The sequence below is a fragment of the Sabethes cyaneus genome, chromosome 1, assembly GCF_943734655.1.
Source record: "Sabethes cyaneus chromosome 1, idSabCyanKW18_F2, whole genome shotgun sequence".
Taxonomy (NCBI): domain Eukaryota; kingdom Metazoa; phylum Arthropoda; class Insecta; order Diptera; family Culicidae; genus Sabethes; species Sabethes cyaneus.
This window is the reverse complement of record NC_071353.1, coordinates 74998900-75020103: the sequence shown is the minus strand read 5'-3', so window position 1 is coordinate 75020103 and position 21204 is coordinate 74998900.

The following is a 21204-nucleotide window of genomic DNA, read 5'->3' as shown; positions in this document are numbered from 1 at the left end:
AGAGGCGAACCAGTCGCAGGCTGAAAACCTCTAATATAAAATAAAAAAAGAGGGAAGCATTTTTTCTTTTATCACACGTACGTTCCCAAGCAGAATTCCTGCAAGTGTGAGCAGTGTTCAAAATCTCTTTTGATGCCGGTAACGGCAATAAAGCTTGCTTAGAGCATCTAATCAGCTTTTCATAGTGCTTCAAGTAAATTTTATTTCAACATTGAGAATGCCATTTTAAAGCTGCTATGCATTGACAATGCTGAATTATATCTGGCAGCATGTAACTTGCAAATATAGAGCAGCTTTCAAGATTAATTCAGTGCTTAGCGGTTACCTGGGTATTGAACTATGCTGCACGATATGGTGTGCACCATAGGCTAATAAAAAGCTAGATTTCTGCTTCTTTAAGTGCTCACTGGTTACTTGGGTAATCATTGATAATCATAATTAATTTTTAGTATTGCGACATTTGCCCCTATTTAGACAACCCCGATTTACACGATTATCACAGTCAAATCTCGCACACGATTTCGCTCAAAAAAAATAAAGTGAAAAAGAAGGGTGTTCCGTCTCCAGCCGAAAATAACCTGCACCCAGCAGCATGCACTGCTGGCATCGCGCAACACACACTCCCAGATAACACAAAATCGTAATAGAAAGTTCATAATAAATCGTTTTCATGTCAATTTCACATTGGAATTGTATAATAATTAGAGTATGTCAAATCGAAGTAAACAATAAGTTGTTTTGCAGTCGTGCGTGCCTTCATATACAATTCATGACTGTGAATTATAAAGCAGTACCGTGGACCCCCGTTCGTTTGACCGTTTTTAATCTGAACACTTTTTAATTTGAACCCCGTTGGTTTGCACGATGTGCAAATTAAAAATGGTTCAAATGTCATTCTCAATATGACATCATTTGCTTATGCAGACAATGCACATAAACACGATTTGTTTGTACTGATCTAGCGTGTTCAATCTGTTTCACAATGCGTTTTCCCAACGATTATGGTAGAAATCTGATCGGAGAATGAAATATTCGCTGCTTGCAACTGCCAACTGAATCAAACCACCAAAACAATAACAAAGAGCAGGGTAGCCAGTTCACACAAGTTCCAGCATATTTAGGGTTACCAGTTGTTCAAATTAAAAACTAGCCCCGTTAGTTTGCATGAGGAATCGTTCAAACGAACGGGGGTCCACTGTATAGACGATTGCAATATTTGATTATATCTTAATCATATATTCAGGAGTATTTAGTTGCGTGTTATAAAAACTACGCAAAAAAGAATTACAAATAATTGTCAAAGCTTTCGCACGTATATCGCCTCCACTTTGGTACATACACAGATAACAGACATCCAAGCTAGAACAAAAAGCTTCGTAAACCGTGTGTAAAATGACTCTAGCGACATCTAACTGCTTATTGCCACTTGCATTCTCTTAAGTGATTGAAGCGCCCGCTTGCGATACCTGCAGCTGGTGTTGGGCAGAGCTGCCAGATATCCCGCTTTTTTCAGCTTACCACATATTGTACACATATATTATAAATACGGCATGGTTAAAAGATATGTTTATATTAGAAATCAATATATTGCAAATTGCACCAAAAACGCGAAATGCAAGGAACTTGCAGATAGCATGTTAGTAGAATCCCAACAGCGAACTGTCTATTATTTTTGCCAATTTATTGCCATTGATAGCTCGCAATGAGTTGACATAAATATTTGACAGCTCGCTGCTAGGATTTTACTCGCAAACTGTTTACAAGATTCCTGTGTTTCGCGTTTTTGATGCAATTTGCAATAATTCCAAATAGATGAAACAGAATGCACAAAATCATTGTTTCCGTGATTCGGCGTTAAAATTCGATAAAGAATAATTCTTTTAAAAAATATCTGGCAGCTCTGCAAAGTGTTGCTGATATTTTGAGGTTTGTTCATGACAAAAAAGGAAGGAAATATTTTTTCCTTTTGTTCATCTGCCCGTTTAAGATTTCGTGCAAGTGCGAGCAGGCTCTTCCGCGAAACTAAAAAAAGACGTTCAATTCTTTTCGCACTCACACGAAATCTCATTGTGGATTGGCAATACGTGCGTGATGTCAAAAGTAAAATATTTCCTTCTGTTTTTTTCTCGCTAAAAAGCTAAACATCCATGATTCGCGGTTTTGCTGATATTGTTCAGGTCTTTGCGTGAGAAAAAAAGAGAGAAGTATTTTTGATTTTGTCGTTACTCACACGTTGACAGTTCGTTACGAGGTTTTCTGTAAGTGCGAGCAGCCACGAAATCTCTTTTACTGCTTTCAACGCGAATTCGTGACTACAAAAGTGAAATTTTCAAGCCTGTTCGCACTTACACGAAAACCCATGCCGAATTGTCCAAACTTGTGGGAAAACAATAGCAAAAATACTTCCTTCTCTTTTTTCTTACAAAAACCAAACAAATGTCAGCAACTTCGTAGTCGCGAATATGTATGCAAGAGATCGTGTAGGGTGTAGCTTCGTAGTCGCGAATGTGTATGGGGTTTCCTGTATGAGCGAGCGGGTGTCGATTTCTTTTAATATACACTAGGGCCCCCAGCTATATAGTATTTTGTGTTAGTGTGAGCAGGCTTCAAATTGCTTTTGCGCTCATGTCTTCGAATGAACATTTTAGGTGATCGCAGTGCCACCATACTGCTTATTGCCACTTGCGAAAAACCGTTGCAAGTTTTTACACACGGTCCAAGCCTAGCTTGGATGTCTGTTATCTGTGGTACATATATGTTCTTATATGGCGTGAAATATAACTTTTTCGTTCAGATATGATTTCGTATATCTCAGTTGCAATCGAGATATACAAACCAAATGGTTTACTGGGCTGTCATCATCCCGCAGCTATAAAAGCAGCCCACCCAGAGAAAATCACCCCATTCCGTTTTCAACCATCCAGCCGTTCACTTCGCAGCAGTAGCAATAAACCGAAGAAAATTAGAATAAAGTTTTGTTAGCATAGCAGCCGGTGTTTGTTTGGTCCACTGTCCACTTCCCCACTGGATTTTCCCACTGAAGGGAGAGCGAGCAAAGTCAACCCCCAGCCCTTATAAGCGCTATATGAAGAGTTAATTTTCTCACCGAGACTTTTGCTTTTGCTTTCGCTGCCGCACCATACAGTCCACTGCCAGAAGATCGTTCAGAGGCAAACATCTTTTTGGTCCTTCGAACCGGATTAGAAGCCATCCCGACGCCGCACCTCGTGCCGGAAAGGATTGAACCTGGTGGAAAAAGCAGCATTCGGCTCTGTGCTAACAACTTGTTACCGAACCGAATTGCTACCGCTGCGGCGTGCACGCAAGAATTTGTTTGAACGTGTTCGATCGTGTTCGCGTTCGAAACGTGCCACACCGCTACCGTTATTGAAGTGAACTTGTTTGAACGTATTCGTTCATACCGAATTGTGTTCGTTTGCACTCGCGTTCGAAACCTTCCACCATTATCGAAAAGTGAACTTTTTGAACGTGTTCGTTCCTGCTGGACGTGTTCGAACCGTTATTGACTGAACATTTTGAAAAAAGTGAACGTGTTTAAACGTGTGGCGTGTCACGATTTTCGCTCGTCGCGTTGCGATTAATTCGTCAAAAATATTTTTGATTAAGCGATGCCCGTAATGCATTCGCCGTCGCGTTCGGAAAACGGTGAAAAAGAGGACTCAGCATCATTTCACGGATTTGAAGAAGCTGGTGCTGTTGCTGTTGCTATGGATCCTGTCACCGAAAAGGAATATCGTGTGGTCTGCCGTCAGCGCTCTCAAGTAAAGCAGAAATTTGTGCGTATTCAACGAACGCTCATCGCCAGTGCAGCAATTGGTTTAGCACAATTAAATGTGCTATCCAAAACGCTTTCTGCTGTATACACGGAGTACAGTGGATTCCATAGCAAGGTGCAATCGTTAGTATCGGATGAAGACCTGTTCCAGGAGGAAAATGAATATGATGCCTTCGAAGATATCTACAACAATGTGAGCAACGCCGTGGAAGAGCTGCTGCTGGAAGCAAAGAACCGTGCAGTACCAACATCTGCACCTAACCCGTCATCTCAACAAGTGATTATCCAGCAACAGGCCCTCAAGATGCCAATTCCAACGTTCAGTGGAAGCTATACTGAATGGCCGAAGTTTAAGGCCATTTTTACCGATCTGATGGCCAATTCGGGTGATACAGACGCCATAAAACTGTATCATCTGGACAAAGCGCTTATTCGAGATGCCGCAGGTGTACTAGATGCCAAAATCCTGAGTGAAGGGAACTACCAACAGGCCTGGAACGTCTTGATGGACCGCTACGACAACAAACGAGCCATAGTGGAGAGCCATTTCCGAGGACTGCTGACATTAAAACCCGAATTAATCCACCTAGCGGCGTGACATAGCCTTTCTACTGCCACAATAATCATTATTTAATTTCTCAGGAACTTAATTGTAGATGTATAGATGTTATATTAGACTATATTTTTAAATATCCGTTTCGTATTCCTCAAAATCCTTATTTGCCAGTAAAATTCACAACGTATTGTGTAGAATTATATTTTCTTTCCTTGGGTGCGTAAATACATGTAAGCGTCATTTATGTTACTTGATGAACACCTTATTTAGTTTTATAATATTTATAGAAAAATAATGTAAACATAAAAGATAATTTTTACAGACTTGAATGAATATGTATAGAAAATTAGAAATTAACCCTCTAAAGGGTCTACAGACGGCCTTAACTATCGGGCTTCAGAGCCACATACGAAACTTGTTTTGAATTGACAATATGAAGTATTTGTTCATAGCAGATTTTTTGATATTTTGATATTGATACCATGCATTCAAAAGTTAGCATCTTTGAAAAACAAGAGTTCAGTAAAATTATTATTATATTTCGCTTTTGAAGAAAAAGGATATCTACAACAAAATTATTGATCTCAAAATTTTACTATTGGTTTGCTTGGCTTCAATTTTGCAATATATCTGAACTAAAAAAAAATTACTGAATAGAGCATTAGATATGAAAACGAGAAATGGAACTATTTCTTAGCTAGCGCTCCTTCAGATAATTATTTTTGCGTGAAAATCAAAACTTAAGCTTCTTTTTAATGTACTTTCATGAAAAGATAGTCATTAGCTTGATCGCATCGTTTTTACAATGTTAGAGGGTTAGGAAAACTAGATGAGGTCGAAAAATAGTGCCAAAGCTGCGCCATAAACATGCTTGAGAGTGGGAAATACGATCGATATGATTCCTAGTGCTTGTCTTTTTTTGATTTATTTATTAAAACATGACATCTGTCCTTTAAAATATCACTAACGAAAACAAATCTTACAAAATTTCTGCCGTGCAACGTTTACTTCCTATTTTTTATATAACATTTCTAAGTCTAGTATCTATTGATTGAAAAGAGCATCTATTGATGCGCAGAATTTGTTTGAAATTTGTACAAATTTATTTGGAAAAATCAGCTCACCAGTATTTTTGATTCTATACACCACTATACCTACATGCTTAAATAAACTGCTTTTCTTCGCTTTTTGCTTTTCTTGTACAATTGTGAGTAACAGCACAGATAACAGACATCCAAGCTAGGCTTGGACCGTGTGTAAAAACTTGCAACGGTTTTTCGCAAGTGGCAATAAGCAGTATGGTGGCACTGCGATCACCTAAAATGTTCATTCGAAGACATGAGCGCAAAAGCAATTTGAAGCCTGCTCACACTAACACAAAATACTATATAGCTGGGGGCCCTAGTGTATATTAAAAGAAATCGACACCCGCTCGCTCATACAGGAAACCCCATACACATTCGCGACTACGAAGCTACACCCTACACGATCTCTTGCATACATATTCGCGACTACGAAGTTGCTGACATTTGTTTGGTTTTTGTAAGAAAAAAGAGAAGGAAGTATTTTTGCTATTGTTTTCCCACAAGTTTGGACAATTCGGCATGGGTTTTCGTGTAAGTGCGAACAGGCTTGAAAATTTCACTTTTGTAGTCACGAATTCGCGTTGAAAGCAGTAAAAGAGATTTCGTGGCTGCTCGCACTTACAGAAAACCTCGTAACGAACTGTCAACGTGTGAGTAACGACAAAATCAAAAATACTTCTCTCTTTTTTTCTCACGCAAAGACCTGAACAATATCAGCAAAACCGCGAATCATGGATGTTTAGCTTTTTAGCGAGAAAAAAACAGAAGGAAATATTTTACTTTTGACATCACGCACGTATTGCCAATCCACAATGAGATTTCGTGTGAGTGCGAAAAGAATTGAACGTCTTTTTTTAGTTTCGCGGAAGAGCCTGCTCGCACTTGCACGAAATCTTAAACGGGCAGATGAACAAAAGGAAAAAATATTTCCTTCCTTTTTTGTCATGAACAAACCTCAAAATATCAGCAACACTTTGCAGAGCTGCCAGATATTTTTTAAAAGAATTATTCTTTATCGAATTTTAACGCCGAATCACGGAAACAATGATTTTGTGCATTCTGTTTCATCTATTTGGAATTATTGCAAATTGCATCAAAAACGCGAAACACAGGAATCTTGTAAACAGTTTGCGAGTAAAATCCTAGCAGCGAGCTGTCAAATATTTATGTCAACTCATTGCGAGCTATCAATGGCAATAAATTGGCAAAAATAATAGACAGTTCGCTGTTGGGATTCTACTAACATGCTATCTGCAAGTTCCTTGCATTTCGCGTTTTTGGTGCAATTTGCAATATATTGATTTCTAATATAAACATATCTTTTAACCATGCCGTATTTATAATATATGTGTACAATATGTGGTAAGCTGAAAAAAGCGGGATATCTGGCAGCTCTGCCCAACACCAGCTGCAGGTATCGCAAGCGGGCGCTTCAATCACTTAAGAGAATGCAAGTGGCAATAAGCAGTTAGATGTCGCTAGAGTCATTTTACACACGGTTTACGAAGCTTTTTGTTCTAGCTTGGATGTCTGTTATCTGTGATTAAACTGAGATGACCGGAACCGGAAAATGAGCTGTAAACTCAGAAAATGTTTTAGGTCGCGATTGCCAAGCCATTTCCTGACTTTGCAGCTTTTGACTTTTTGACACACTATCACATGAGCGTGAAGGTAAACAAAAAGTTTACCGTGACATTTCAAGACATACTATGGTTTCTTTTTATAATTCGTGTTGTCTAGACACCGCTTGACACAACCATGCACAACTATAGTTTGTCTATATAAGGTTGCCCAAATGTTTATTTTTTGTTCAAAATTTCACAAAATTAAAAAAAAAGGTTTTTAACGGCAATAGCCTAAAAATATAAAATTGAATATCAAAATATGTGTTCCTAACCCTAACCTCATCGATTCAAGCTAAAAACGACATAGGGCTTTAGGACCCAATTGTTGGCATTAACGCCCTACGAACCCACGCTCGTGATAAGGTGACCATCAAGTTTCGATCCCGTGTATCAACGTTCCACGCCAGCCTGGAGTGTCTGGTAACTCCAAAAGTGACTGGGACAATTCCAACTTCCAAGATCGACATCGCCCATTGGATGATCCCAGAAGGACTGGTCCTTGCCGATCCCAAGTTCCACATTCCCGACAAAGTGGACTTGCTGATTGGTGGGGAATTATTCTTCGATTTGCTGAAGCCAGGTCACCTCAGCCACAGAGAGCAGACATCCATTCAGGAACAAATTTTTCGCGAATTCTTGGATAAAATTTCAAATTAAAATCACCTAATATGCTAGCGACACCACCACTACAGTTTCCCAACTAAATGATTTTTTTGATTTGCACACTGACAACCTTTGGCTCTTCTGGCGCTAGTATATATGGACTATATGCGTTATGCTAGCGCCAGAAGCTAGCTGTTGTGAGTTTAGTGTAGAATTTTATGCGCCTTTAGCGACACCATCACTATAGTTTCCCAACTAATTTGACATAAGTTTTATCCAAGTGGGGACCTTTCGCTTGGATGTCTGTTCTCTGTGCCTCAGCCTAGCAGATGGATTACCACAGCTACGTGACACACAGCTTGCGTGGATAATAGCTGGCGTCATCATCGAACCACCACATGCATCCAACGTTTCTCCCATGTACGCCCACGCATCGGTTGCAGACATCGAGCGGAACATGCAACAGTTTTGGCGAATCGAGGAAGTACCAGACGTCCCCAACTTGTCGACCGAAGAGATAGCATGCGAAGCCCACTTTCTGTCTACCTACCAGCGTGATGAATCTGGAAGATTCATGGTCCAGCTCCCGTTCAATAGTGATCTTCCCCTCCTGGACGACTGTCGTGCTCTGGCCCGAAAGCGTTTTCTGATGTTGGAGAAACGACTCGTCCGCAATCCAGAACTTCGAATTCAGTATGTGGATTTCATCCGGGAGTACGAGGCTCTCGGTCACTGCCGGGAAATCATGGAATCTGAAGACCCGCCCAACCAGCAGAGCTACTACCTTCCTCACCATGCCGTACTTCGACCTTCCAGCTCGAGCACGAAATGCCGTGTCGTGTTTGACGCAAGTGCCAAATCTTCGCCGTCGCATCTTTCGCTGAACGAGGTACTCCACGTCGGTCCAGTAGTGCAAAACGATCTACATCACATCATGCTACGATTCCGTAAATTCAAGGTAGCATTTACCGGAGACATCTGTAAAATGTACCGTCAAGTAGTCGAAGCCCCATCGGATCGTCGATTCTTGCGCATTTTCTGGCGAGAGCAGCCGTTGTTGCCTTTGCGTGTCTTGGAGTTGTGCACTGTCACCTACGGTACCGCATCGGCCCCCTATCAAGCAAACAGGTGCTTGGTACAGCTCGTCAAGGAAGATGGCGAGAACTTTCCCATCGCCGCTCGTATAGTGAAGGAGGAGACCTACATGGACGACGTACTGTCAGGAGCTGACTCGGTGGAAGATGCTATCGTGGCTAAACAGCAGTTAAAGGAACTCCTAAGTCGAGGAGGTTTTCCTATACGAAAATGGTGCTCTAACTCCCAACAGCTGATGGAGAACATTCCTATCGATGAACGTGAGACGATGACTCCGGGGGAGCAAGGAGTGAACGAAACCATAAAAGTGTTAGGCTTGCGTTGGGACCCAACCGCCGATACGCTGAAGATCGCCTATCATCCGAATCCACCTGTGAAACAACCACCAACGAAACGTACGGTGTACTCCGAGATCGCCAAATTCTTCGACCCCCTTGGACTGGTTTCGCCGGTGATCGTCTTGGCAAAACTCCTCGCGCAGAAGCTGTGGCAGGGGAAGAAGTTAAAAGAAGTCAAACTCATTAGTAGATCAAACTAACATCCACTCTAGTGTCAGATTAACAGTGAAAAATGCGGTACGTTGCATTAAATGATTATCACAGTAGTCTAAATAGTCATAAAAGGGGCAATAATCACAAGAGATTGATTAGTGGTAATCAGAGGTAATCAGTAAAGTAATCAAAAGTAACTTTTTTCTATGGTGCGTAGTGATCACTGCTGTTGGAAACCCCTTGGTTACTATATATATTAGTCCCACAATAAGGTTTTGCATCACGAGCGAGCATAACCTCACTCTTTGACGTCTATCAGTGGTTTGTTTACATCAGGGATACCAGATTTGCAGATTTGTCTGCAAATTCCAGATTTTTGGAACGGTCTTGCAGATCATTATAAATTTGCAGATATTTGCAGTTTTTATGACTTTTATTGTTTTGGTGCAGATTTTTGTTCGAAGCTCTTTAAACTTTCACTGACTTCCTAAAAAAGTGTGCAGATTTTCGCAGATTATTTTCAAACCAGAAAATTCGAGTAGCCGGAAAACTGCTCGATTTTTTCGGTTTTCGAGCAGTTCCAGACTTTTGTTCAGAAAATATGGCATCTCTGGTTTACATGGACTACATGGGTTAACATGTTGAAACTGAATATTGCTTAAAGGCCTTAACGGCAGTCAGAAAAGCACAAAAACTGCCATTCCGGGTAGTTTGGAGGGCCACATTGCTGGATAATACGCTTTTAAAACGTTTAACTCCAATTTATGCATATCGCGTTCGCCTAACAAATAGTAAACAAACCATTTAGAGGATGTCAGATGGGTGAAGTGCGTTCATTCCGCTTCATTCGTGACGTCACCTTGCAAAACCTTTATAAGGTGTTTGAAAAGTGCATATGTATTGGAGATCTGTTGGGCAGGAAAAGTGACAGCTCCATATAGAACACACGGGCAGGGAAGAGCAAGACTTTTTAAATGATTTATTTTCTTCATTTAAAACAGAAATTACAAATTGCTTCATACATATGGCAAGGTAATATATCTGTTTACTTAATAAAACAATTTACTTACTTACTTACTTATGTGTCCATGTCCGCCGGTCCAGCAGAACAAAGGGATGAAATCAGAGATCTCCACTGCTGACGGTTACCCGCCATGGCTTTTACCTGTCGCCAGGACAGGTTCTCGTCTACAGCCCGGATGTCGTTGGCTAAGCTCCGTCTCCATGAGCCTCTGAGTCTACCTCTTCTACGCTGTCCTTGTGGATTCCAGTCGAGTGCTGCTCTGCAAACCTCGTTCGCTCCTTTCCTCAAGGTGTGTCCGATCCACTTCCACCTACGCTCACGAATTTCTGTGGCTATCGGCCGTTGATGACACCGACGATGGAGTTCCTCATTGGATATCCAATTATCAGGCCACCAGGCACGAATAATATATCGCAGGCACCGGTTAATGAATACCTGCAGTTTTTGCGTTGTCTCCGCTGAGACGCACCACGTTTCGCAGGCATACAGCAGTACGGATTTAACGTTTGAATTAAAGATTCGGGTTTTCGTACATAGAGTGATCTGGTTTGAGCGCCAAATGTTTCGCAGACCTGCAAAGGCACCCCTGGCCTTCCTGATCCGTGTGGCTATATCAGTCTTGGTACCACCATCGGGCGTTGTTTGGCTACCAAGATATTGAAAGACGGCTACCTGCTCAACTTGTTGTCCCGCTACTGTAAAGTTGGTGGAATTGTCAGTGTTCACTACCATAGACTTAGTTTTCGCTACATTGACTCTGAGACCTGCTGCCTGGGAGCTCTCGGAGAGGTCGTCTAACTTGCTCTGCATATCGTTTCGGCGTTGTGCGAACAAGACAATGTCGTCGGCTAGGTCGAGGTCATTTAGCTGCTCCATCGTTAGAGGATTCCAAGGCAATCCTCGATTTGGTCTACTGTCAATTGCTCCAACTAATATCTCATCCATAACGATGAGAAACAGAAGCGGTGATAAAATGCAGCCCTGTCTCACGCCAGCAGTAACCCTTATGGGGTCGGACAAGACGCCGTCGTGCAAAACCTTGCACGAGAACGCCTCGTACTGAGCCTCGATGAGATGGACTAGCTTATCTGGAACTCCTCTACGCCTAAGTGCGCCCCAGATGTTTTCGTGATTGAGTCGGTCGAACGCCTTTTCGAAGTCAACGAACACCAGCAGAAGAGAGTCCTGGAATTCGTTGATCTGCTCCAATATAATGCGGAGCGTTGTGATATGGTCTACACATGATCGGCCAGCACGGAATCCAGCTTGCTGCCGCCGGAGAGTAGCGTCGATCTTCTCCTGAATCCGGTTGAGGATTACCTTACAGAGTACTTTGAGAGTAATACAGAGCAACGTGATGCCACGCCAGTTACCGCATTCCGTTAGGTCTCCTTTCTTAGGGACTTTGACCAATATGCCCTGCATCCAGTCCACCGGAAAAGTTGCGGTTTCCCAAATATTGCTGAAAAGCTGATGCATCATCTGGGCTGACAAAGATGGGTCAGCTTTGAGCATTTCGGCTGAAATACGATCTATCCCTGGCGCTCTATTGGATTTCATACTCTTGATGGCAGCTACAATTTCATCCAGCGATGGCGCCTCCGAGTTCACGCGATTTATTCGACGAACTGTAGGCGTCGTACGCTGCTGGTTTTGTTGGTCTCTGACATTTGAAACTCGGAAGAGTTGTTCAAAATGTTCAGTCCATCGCTTAAGCTGTTCTGTACGGTCAGTCAATAGCTGACCAGCTCTGTCCTTTAGCGGCATCTTTGTATTCATCCTGGCACCACTAAGGCGGCGAGAAATATCGAACAACAAACGGATATCACCATTGGCGGCGGCGGTTTCTCCTTGTTCGGCTAGGGAGTTAGTCCAGGCTCTCTTGTCCCGCCTACAAGCACGTTTAACAGCCCTCTCCAGTTCGGCGTATCGTTGACGGGCAGCTGTCTTAGCCTCTGCCGGCTTTCGCCTCTCTCCGCTCGTCGATCTTCCTCCAAGTTTCATCCGAAATCCACTCCCTCCGCCCACTGCGCGCTTTGCCGAGGGTTTCATCACTGGTCGTGATGAAGGCGTTCTTGATGCCGGTCCATTGCTCTTCGACGGTACCACCAGATGGCAATTCCGAGGCTCGAGATTCAAGTTGTTCAACAAAGGCCCTTTTCACCTCAGGGTTCTCCAATCGGCGGACGTCGTAGCGGCACCCAACTTTCTCCTCCCGTCGTTGGACACGTGCGACGCGCAGACGTATCTCAGCGATAACAAGATGATGGTCGGATGCAATGTCAGCGCTGCGTTTGTTGCGTACATCAAGAAGGCTCCTTCTCCATTTCCGGCTGATGCAGATGTGGTCGATTTGGTTTTCTGTTCGGCCGTCGCGGGAAACCCACGTGACTTTATGTACTGGTCTATGGGGGAAGAGCGATCCACCAATGACCATATCGTTATTACCACAGAATTCTGTAAACAGCTCCCCGTTTTCGCTCATCTCTCCTAGGCCATGGCATCCCATGACGCGTTCAAGGTCCGCGTTGTTTGAGCCAATCTTCGCGTTGAAGTCGCCCATGTGAATTTGGATGTCCCCCTTCGGGATTTTCTCAACCACGCTGTTCAGCTGGCTGTAAAAGCTCTCTTTCTCCTGCAGGTCGGCAGCATCTGTTGGCGCATAGCACTGGATTGCCGTAAGGTTCCTAACCCGTGTTCTAAATCTGGCAACGACTATTCGCTCATTTATTGGTTCCCACTTCATCAGGGCCGCATGTGCCCCTGGGCTCAATAGGAATCCAACTCCTCTTTCTCGAGTAGCATTTTCACCTCGTATGCCAGAGTAGAGCAAGACTTGCCCGGATGATGTCCTGTGTTCGCCAGTACCCGGCCAGCGGACCTCGCTCAGCCCCAGGACCTTCAGGCGGCTAGCTTCCCTTGCCAGTTGAGCCAGCTTGCCCTGCTGGGCAAGGGTCAGTATATTCCATGTTCCGATTCGTGTCCGTGTTTTCATGCTAAAGGTCGTTGCCAATAATCCGGAGAGATTTCTTCTTTCATTTTCATTAACTTTTTGTGTGTTCTGGTACAGTAGGCTGTTAACCTAAGGTCCTTATCCCGCTGATGGGGCTGCCATCTTAATGTGGGCGGGAGCCACTGTGCCCCCTTTCCTGTTAGCATACGACAACCGAAGTTGCGTACCCCAGCCGGCACCTCGTGGAGGTAGGAATAGGAGTTAATGAACAGAGGTTATGGAATGCACATGTTCACCCTTTGCCAGCCAATAAAACAATTATTTTCAACAAATAAGCTAAGACGCGGGAGCAATGATCAAAAATGTAACTATGACCTATATTAGCGGGATAAAACTAACAAAATATCAATAGCCAGCAGTTGCTTTCGGCTAAGAAAGCAATTTATTATGATTAAACCAATTTTATATTCCGTAACTTTCAACTTGGCCAATACCGTATACTACTTCAAAAACAGTACATTTGGGACACCGATTTAACCCGAATTCACCAAAACCCTAGTTACCAAATATCAGCATATATTTCAGGGAACATTTGTCGGTTACTTTAACTATTAATTGCTTTGAAATGATGAATAATTTTAGAAAAAATGATAATTTTATCCGGCAGGTTTTTGCTGCATTGAATAGGCAAAAATGCAAAGTGTGCCCAACAGATGTCTTGCATGTGTGTGTAGCAAAAGCCCTATTCGAATTTTGAAAAACGTTTGGCTCCGCTTTTGACGTTTATTTGGCTCCCGATTTTTGTATCCGCCGAATTATTGTGCGCGCATTCCCTTACTGGACACGACGGTTGAAACAGTCGTGTTTCTGAACGGTCGTAAAAAGGGTCGTTTTTAGCTTTTGACAGATAAAATGTCAAATTGTGTCATCGCTGTTTCATTATTGGAACCAATCGAGCAAAGTAAATAAACTTAGGAATTACCGTTCTATCAGAAGAAACGGAATGAAATTCAGCATGAAATGAATTTGTATTTTCAACGCCGGTTTGCCGAAATTTCATAGTGAATAAAGCGTAGTTTATCCATTTATCCTTCATTATCCAAACAAGCAATAACAAAGCAATACCCAAGGAACAAAACGGCAGCACCTAAACAAGCAGGTGTGGAATAAGAGTTGTATGGTAGCATTCGGTGCTGAATAAGCGAATTTGCCGAATTGTCTGTTGTTTAAACGTCATATCCTATATTTTTTCTAGCTTCTAATCAACATCTATACGTTGTTATATAAGTGCAGAATAAGAGTCGAATAAACGTTATGCAAACGTATCGGCAGTACGGCTAAGAGCAGGTGTGGAACAATGGTTGCTTAAAAGCTACCATGAAAATGCATGTCGAATAGACGTTGTGCAAACGTGTCAGTCAAGAGCAATTGTGGAGTAAAAGTGGAATAAGAGTGGAATAAGCATTGCGCAAACGTATCAGCAGCATTACGGAGATTAAGTGTGGAATAAAAGTGGAATAAGTGTGGAATGAGCGTTGCGCAAACGTATCAGCAGCATTGCTGAGAGCGAGTGTAGAATAAGAGTGGAATTAAAGTTGCCCAAACGCATCAGCTGCATTGCTAAGAGGAATTATGGAGTATGTGTCGAATAATCGTCGTACAAACTGTCGTATCCGTCGGTAGTTTTGAGCAGAATCCCCGCAACACGATTTAAACGACGTCCGTTCCAGTCTACGTTAGTCCAAAAACTGGCTCTTGCTTAGAGTATATGCTATATCATGCCCCAGTATGCGTATGATTCATGATTTGCCTTCTCCTTGCCTCTTATCGTTCGTACGACGAACTCTTACAACACATGCAACGGAATTTCTGTTACACTGAGGCAAAAAAATCAGTTTCATTAGATTTATATTTGTGCTAATTCTCAGGCTTGGCTCGTTCCCTACATTCACCCCCTTTTCTACTCTTCTAGTAAATGATCGGAAAAAATTCCTTATCATCATTTTCGTTAATACTATTATCATATTCGTCATTATGAGCATCATTCTCATCATCACCATTATCATTTTCGTCATCACTATTATCGTCATCATTTTCTTCATCATCATAATCATTTTCATCCCTACCATGATTTTCGTCATTCATGATTATTTTCATCATTACTATTTTCAATTCTTCTTATTCGTCACTATTATCATTCTCACCATTCTTATCACAATTTTCGTCATGACCAGCATCATATTCGTCATTACCATCATCATCTTCTTCATTATCATGAACATTTTCGTCAATCATGATCATATTCATCATTACTATTTTTTACTTTTGACATAACCATTATCGTTTTCAACATTTTCACTATTATCATATTCATCATTACCATCATTTTTTTCATCATAATCATTTTCGTCATTACCGTAATGATTTTCGTCATTCGTGATCATTTTCGTCATAAATTTTCATTTTTGACATTACCATTATAGTTTTCATCATTTCCACCATCGTTATCTTCGTCACTATTATAATATTCATCATTCCTCTCACCATTTTCGTCATGACCCTCATCCTATTCGTCATTTCCATTATCATTTTCGCCAGTATTATGATTTTCATTATTCCCAGCATTATATTCGTCTTAACATAATTTTGATCATTACCATCATTTTCTTCATTAACATAATTAATATCGTAATTGTCATCATAATTTTCGTCAATTGTGGTCATTTTCATCATTACTATAAATATTTCCATCCTTCCATTAGCATTTCCATCTATACCATCACCATTTTTAACGTCACTATTATATCCGTTATAACTAACGTCATTTTCGTCATTGCCTTTATCATTTTTTCTCATCATCATTTTCTCCGTTATAATGATTTTCGTCATTACCATTATGATTTTCATCATTCCCATCATCATTTTCATCTTACCATTTTCATTTTTTATCATTACTACCATCATTTTTGTCTTATCATGACTTTAGTCATTGCAATCATCATTTTCGTCATTATTAATTAACTAACTTGGTCTAACTTGGCAATTGATATCGTCAAAATTATCAACATGATGAAAATCATCTAAATCATAATCATCTTCACATCGTCTTTATGCTTTATTTTTAAATATCCGAATCGTAGTACCGATTTACAGAAAACAAGTTTAAATCTAATAATCACTTACAGTACTCGTTTCCTGTACACAATCCTATAGTCACAAAAAGTAGCCTTCGCAGAGGCACACAAGAATTATAAGCCGATGCCTCTCCGACTCTCTCCCACAATCGAATTTTTATTGCCTTCCCAGAGGCGTTCAAACTACGCATACAAGCGTATTTTCATAGCCTTTCCAGAGGTTTTCAAGTACCGCACACAAGCGCATTTTGCATAGCCCTCCCAGAGGCGTTCAAATAGCGCACACAAGCGCATTTTCAATAGCCCTCCCAGAGGCGTTTAAACAGCGCATTTTTCGTAGCCCTCCCAGAGGCGTTCAAACAGCGCACACAAGCGCATTTTTCGTAGCCCTCCCAGAGGCGTTCAAATAGCGCACACAAGCGCATTTTTAATAGCCCTCCCAGAGGCGTTCAAACAGCGCACACAAGCGCATTTTTCATAGCCTTCTCAGAGGCGTTCATACAGCTCACACAAGCGCATTTTCGTAGCCTTCCAGAGGCAGTCTAAAAAGCTTATAGATGCGCACAAGCATCCGTTCATTTCTTCCAATATCACATGCTATATCGCTTACAACACAAAGCCGCTTCCAAATTGCGGCTCAGTAACGATTTTGCACACAATATTTTGTCGAGAAAACTATACTCACCCTTTGGGAGCGTTTCTTGCGCCAATGTCGTATCCGTCGGTAGTTTTGAGCAGAATCCCCGCAACACGATTTAAACGACGTCCGTTCCAGTCTACGTTAGTCCAAAAACTGGCTCTTGCTTAGAGTATATGCTATATCATGCCCCAGTATGCGTATGATTCATGATTTGCCTTCTCCTTGCCTCTTATCGTTCGTACGACGAACTCTTACAACACATGCAACGGAATTTCTGTTACACTGAGGCAAATAAATCAGTTTCATTAGATTTATATTTGTGCTAATTCTCAGGCTTGGCTCGTTCCCTACACAAACGTATCGGTAGCACCACCAAGAGCGGGTGTGGAATAAAAGGTGCTTGATGGCAGCCAATAACACCAATAACTTGAATGACACTTTATACTTTATACTTTATACTTTACACTTTATAATTTATGCTTTAAATTTATATTAGGTACACTTTATTTTTATTTTATTTTTAGATACAATCAGAATAGAAAACATTTGCATAACTACTTTTAGTCGCCGCAAATCTTTGCTGGTCGTGGAATTCCTTTTAGGTGTTGTTGCCTGTACGGTGTGTATTTTTGCCCTCGGCGTGTCGTTATCCCTCGTCCTACCGATAAATTTAACAAACTTATATCCAAAGACAGCTGGCTGCTTGACACTTTGCGAGTCACTCACAATGAATTTGCTCAGTGAGATGAATTTCGTCGGGCTGAAGTCGCCAGAATTGTTATGATCGGGTGGCATAGTGGCGATACCACCACCACTGCTGGTAGCGCCGTAATCGTGTGACTAGCTCCCGCTGCCGGTGCGCGAAAACACCACTGCTTCTCGTGCCATCCGCTGCTCCTTTTTGTTTTTTGGATGAAAAAACTAAATCAGAGCCGATGACAAATAGATTTGCACAGACAGCGAGCGACTTAAAGCAGCAATAAGCTCAGCAAAGTACTAGCACGAATCACTCCTGCTGTTAACTAATCACCACAGAGAACAGGCATCCATTCAGGAACAAATTTTTCGGGAATTCTTGGATAAAATTTCAAATTTAAATTACCTAATATGCTAGCGTCACCACCACTATAGTTTCCCAACTAAATGATTCTTTTGATTTGCACACTGACAACCTTTGGCTCCTCTGGCGTTAGTATATATGGACTGTAACCGTTATGCTAGCGCCAGAAGCTAGCTGTTGTGAGTTTATTGTAGAATTTTATGCGCCTTGAGCGACATCATCACTATAGTTTGCCAACTAATTTGACATAAGTTTTATCCAAGTGGGGACCTTTCGCTTGGATGTCTGTTCTCTGTGTAATCACTGCTGCTGCTAATCACATCACTGCTAACTAAATGAACAATCGCTAGCCGAACATTCTGGATTTCTAGTTTCCAGTGAATTTTATTCAGTAGCACCGCTCACCTAGTGATGTCCGAAATTTTCAATTATTTGATTACCGATTAATCGGCGAGCGTTGTCTGCACTAATCGATTAATTCAATTATCCGTACTAGCGGTATTCGATTAGAAATATTCGAATACTTTTTTCATTAATTCGATTAATCGAACGATTATGAACGATTAGCGGCCATTATTCGGGAATTATTCGCATTCATATTATTTCCTTTGAACTATTCGATTAATTCAACTACTCGTGCTGGCAGTATTCGATTAAAAATTATTCGAATATTTTTATAGTTATTCGATTAGTTGAATTAATCGAACGATTAACGGACATCACTACGCTCACCGTCGTCAATATTCAAAATAAAAAAGTCCTCGGCGTTGTGACTGTGTTATGTTGCTGGTGGTACAAGCGAAATGCTTTATTTTAGTACAAATAGTTTATTAAATGTTTAACATGTGCGGAATAAATACTTCTAAAGTAATCTAGTATAGCAGATGCCAAACATGATTTAAGAAACTACTCTTCAGCGCTTAAATGTGTTTTAGCCCATTTTTGTTCCACGCTTGACAAATTTAATCTGGTAAATCCACATCGGCTAAAAACTCGGCGCCTGTCATATGTCAGATTATCTCAGATGTGTTCGTTGACGGCTTCCGACCGACAGGATGTAAGTTCGAATCCGGGTGAATGAAAAAAGTATATGGCAGGCTTGATGAATTTTGAGTCAACCAATGATTTCCTACTAAGCCTCTTATTAAATTATAATATATGCAACATGGCCATGAAAATAACGAAACCCACAAAATAAAATAAAAATACTTCCTGCATATTTTTTTTCTTTTTGCTTGCTAAATGTTGAACTGCTGTGGAATAAACGTAGCTTCAGTGCCATCAGCAGAAGTTTAATAAACATATCTATACGTACTGAATAAACATTTTACTATACGTTGCATAACAGTCATACAAACGCATCTTCCACGTCCATATTCAGCACTGTGCTGTTTAAATTCTCCAAAACCAACTGTGTAAGCATTGAACAGAGTTGTTTAGACATAGTTGAAAAGCAGCTATATAGCATGTGCTGAATAAAAGCTGTCGGTAAAACGTTTAATAAGCAAAAATTGTTCCTTGGGTAACGTTCGTATTCGAAAACAATTTGTTTAATGCTTTTGTATGATTAACACGAAGTCACGATTAAGGTTGCGACAGAAACGCAATGAGCCTGTGTTGCCAGTTATGGCGATAAAACATTACGAACTGTGTTGCCAATTTAGTCATTTTTTTACCTTTGGAACGTTTGAAACAGTACCTGAACTCCCCTCGGAATCCATCAGTCAAGTAAATGCACAATATATATAGTAACTATAGGCGTTACCAGTACACCGAAAAAACTATACACGTGCGTTCAATGTGCAGATCACATAGATATTCTCGGTGCTAATCACTATAGTTACTATTAGAGTGACTATATACAGAGTGGCGCCAAGTCATCCCAAATGTATGCAATGCGGTTTATCCTAGGTTTTTCTTTCTCTTTCCTGCATACGCGTTGGATAGGTTGTCTGCTCGATTGGAATGACACTGACAGATAATTATCATTCCAATTTTGACATTGTCGCCACTCTGTATATAGTCACTCTAGTTACTATATATACACGGAGAATAAAAATGTAGTTTCAACCATATTTATGGTTGTTTTACGCACAAACAAAAATTTCGTTTTGTTTCAAACTGAAATGTATGATTGAAATGAAAATATTTATTGTTACATCAATGTCAACTTCAAATTTGAAAATACTTTACTTTTAATTCAAAACTGTTATTTACTTGATTCAAACAGAATCTCGTTTGGAAACAACAATATTTTCAGGTTGTTATAAAAATATTTTATTGAGGCTTAAAACAACAATCATTTTGTTTGAAACAAACCGGAGCTTTTTCGCTCCGTGTATAGTTCGGTGGATAGAAAACCAGGCGAATTGGCAACTCTGATTTTTGAAATTAAATTTGAAATTATGGAGAAATGTGCAGGTTTTTACGGAAAATAATCGCTAGTGGGTGTTGAAAATGACTAGTTCTATTAAAATAAAGTGTGTTTATTAACATTAGTCCCACAATTCGAATTTTGAAAAACGTTTGGCTCCGCTTTTGACGTTTATTTGGCTCCCGATTTTTGTATCCGCCGAACTATATATACAGTAACTATACTAATCACTACCCAGGTAACCAATAAGCATTAGTATAAGCAGTAAATCAATCGTATATTAGCATCCCTGGCGTTTCATACTGCAGGTTGCTGTTTATCAGCTTTTTGACTGCATAACTGTTGTAAATTGGCATCCACAATTCTATTTAATTTCTTCTTGTCAGTAACTAGCTGCAAATAAGCATTGTCAGCACTATAAGAGGGCTAGCAGTAAAGTAGCCGCATATTTTGCCAAAATAGCATTTGAGTAGCATTTATGGCAACTTAAATGCTTATTGGCTTGCAGTTAAATTGCATTGGAAATGCTTATTGGTTACCTGGGTACAGTTTCATAGGAATAACACATGAATCATATTCAATGTTAAAACCATGGGTAAAACACTTTCAGATGACCTGATATTCACATCAATTCATCGTGAAAGCCACGTGAATTTCAAACAGAACGACATTTCATCAGAGTTACCCTTTAATTAAACGTGTAAAACCAGTGAAATATTTATAAAAACTTATTGCGCTCGTTCACTCTATTGGACTGCACAGTTATTA